The 2,931-nt window shown below is 41.0% G+C and overlaps 1 pseudogene; it reads right to left on the bottom strand.

Annotated features, from left to right (window-relative positions):
- Positions 1–810: 810 nt before the first annotated feature.
- Positions 811–2,725, bottom strand: LOC110192278 (RNA-binding protein EWS pseudogene; annotated as a pseudogene).
- Positions 2,726–2,931: the final 206 nt, after the last annotated feature.

Genomic DNA, 2,931 nt, shown 5'->3' with positions numbered 1-2,931 from the left:
CCCTCTGAAATCTTTGTTTACAAAATCAAACATAAGAATACTCAGGGTTGTCTTGAGACTCAAGTGAGATAATGGATTTAAAGCACTTTATAAACATTAAAGCATCATAGAAACACCCATTATTACTATATAACTATTATTATTTAAATGTCTAGGAAAGAAATGTATTATTATATAATATCTATTATTATTATTGCTATTACTCTACAATTGTGATTGCTTCATTCCCTGAGTCTTTTACTGCAGACATGCTGAGCTCAAGCAATGATTATGGAGTAATATAGGAGTGTGCTGCTAAATGTTTAACATGTTGGCTCTGCAGAAATTGTAAATTTAATATACGTTATTAACACTTTCTTAAGTTTAGACAATCAACAAAGCAATAAATTGGGCCCTGATTTGTATGAATTGCCAATTTCTGAGGTATACTTACAACTAAATTTTTTGTGTTTATAAATATTTGGAATTTTATTTTAAAACAACAACAACAACAACAACACAACCATTAACATTGTTAGAGTTAATTCTCCTGGATTTCCACACAATGATATTTGAGCGTTCTCATGGCAATGGTTTCTCATTGGCTCAGTCTTTGTTAAACAACTATCTTAAAAGAAGGAAAAGAAACTCAGCGCTCTACAATTCAACTTGTTTGAATGTTTCTCCACAGATGACGAAAAATACTAAAGTACAGACAAAGAATAATCATATTGTTGTGGTCAACATTATAAATATGAAAATATGTTTAAACATTTTCTGGTTTAAAAAAATAGATCTGGTAGTAAATTCAAGTCTGTGGGGATTCTGTATCTAGCAGGGCCTGTCTCTGCACTCCTGATGATGCTTGACTTTATCTATTTTTCTGTGTCCTCCATGCCCTCCTCGTCTTTCTTCCATTTGCTCCATGAGAGGTCTAAGACTGCCAGGTCCTCCTCTTCTTTTTCCACTCTTGGCCTTCCTGAGCCACCTCTGTCTCTACTTTGGACTCCTCTGATCCTACATCAGACCCACCATGGTCTATGAGGCCACCTTTCCCACCCCTCATTGCCACTAGAGCCACCTCTGCCACAATCACCACCATGAGGGTGCTTGAAAGAAAGGGTGCTAGAAGAAATCCCTCAGGCTTAGGGGCCTTAGACTGATTGCACTCTGATCTTCAGGCAAAATTCCAATTTCCAGAGCCTGGATTAGGACACTGCCAATTCCTTGCTCTGTGGCAGACATTTCCTCTTCCTGAGGGGTTTCCTCAGGATTCCCTGGATTCTGTTGGTGGAAAACCTCCCTTGTCTCCTTTTCTGCACTCCATTCAACCCATGGGACTTCCTGGTCCCCTTGGCACTTCAGGATTTCCTTGAAGAACAGGAGGCATCCCTTTGCCTTCGCAGGGAGGTTTGCCAACTCACATGTTATTCATGGAGATTTCTTCCAAGTAAAAGACACTTTGTGTTTGCTACCTTGGAAGTTTTTCCTATCAAACCATTCTACTTCAACCTTTGCAATAGGTATCCCATCACAGGATACTGTGGCATCTCCTTTCAGTTTTCCAGTTTCCTTGTTTAAGTAAGTGTTTATCATCAGCTGTCCAGTCCTTTCATTGATCTTGACAACCCCACACATTTTGAAAAAGTCTGCCGGTTCATTAACCATTACATTTTCATTGAGTCCCTGTACATAAAATATGCTATTTTCTGAGTCTTCATCTGGATCTACAGGTGGGCCTAAATCAAGGTCTGGCCCTTCTTTCATATGTCTACCATGCTTAGTGAAGCCATCTCATTCTCCAGCACCCATACCACCATGTCTTCTTCCTCCTTCTGCTCACACATCTCCACTCATGCCTCCACGATCAAATCTTCCTCTTCCCCTGCCTTGGTTATCAGGGCCACTTATGCTCTGGTTTTCTCCAAGTCTAAAAAAACCTCCAGAATCCTGCCTATGTACAGCCATGCTACTGAGATAGTCCTGCCAGAATGTACTCTGCTGCCCATAGCTGCTGCTCTGTTGGCTACATTGACTTAGAGGCTCTCTGCAGGATCCAGTGGGGGGATAATTAGTGGGGGGGCGGGGTGCTGCTGCCAATAGCTGCTCTGTTTAACATAGTTACTCTACTGTCCGCAGTTACTCTGTTTGCAATTGGTATTCTGCTAGGAGTAACTGCCCTGATCATAGTCAGCTAGGTAGAAAAATAGCTGGTTGGAGGATAGTATGGAGGTGTGGTGTCGTGGTAACTGTAGTTTCTCTTTCTCTATCCTATGCTAGGTTGGCTGTGGCTTGCTGTAAAACAGGCTGACTAGTTTCAGGAGACTTACTATTATCCTGGGTTCTTGTGGGAGTAGTGGTTGTTAGATGCTACCCACAGGTTGGGTAAGCAGGCTGGTGTCATTATGCAGACTATGCTGTGTATGATGCGTGGGTGGTTGCAACTGTAGCAGTGGGGGTATCATAGGCCCCTGTAGCATGTCCTTAAACACGCTGACTGTAAGCCTGAGGTGCAGTTGGTATATTCGAAGCTATCCATAAGAGGTTGCATATACAGTCTTCCATATGTTGAACATGTCTGAGCCTATATGTAGTTAACATCAGGAGGCTGCCCATAGGTTGCATAACTTTACTGCCCCTCTGCCTGAATGGGCTATGGATATCCTTTAGTTGGTCAGGCTGCATAAACACTGTAGCCCTGGTGGGCTGCAGCCGGACTTTAGGTACTATAGTGCAAGGATGTCATTTTCTCTTTCTCTTCCTATAATTAAAACTTAACAATAGGTTCTCATAAGCAAGTTAGAGCTGCATCCAATATACCTCAAAGAACACCTGCTTCTATGATACAAAACTTACATTTCCTCTATATTTGAACTACTAACAAACTAATTTTCTATTTTATTGCCACAGAATTTTGAAGGAAAAAAAAAAGAACAAAAGTAAATTTGGTTT

Source organism: Phascolarctos cinereus, unplaced genomic scaffold, assembly GCF_003287225.1.
Source record: "Phascolarctos cinereus isolate Bilbo 61053 unplaced genomic scaffold, phaCin_HiC Scaffold_3;HRSCAF=262, whole genome shotgun sequence".
In the NCBI taxonomy this organism is placed as follows: Eukaryota; Metazoa; Chordata; class Mammalia; order Diprotodontia; family Phascolarctidae; genus Phascolarctos; species Phascolarctos cinereus.
This window is presented reverse-complemented; position numbering and strand designations above follow the sequence as displayed.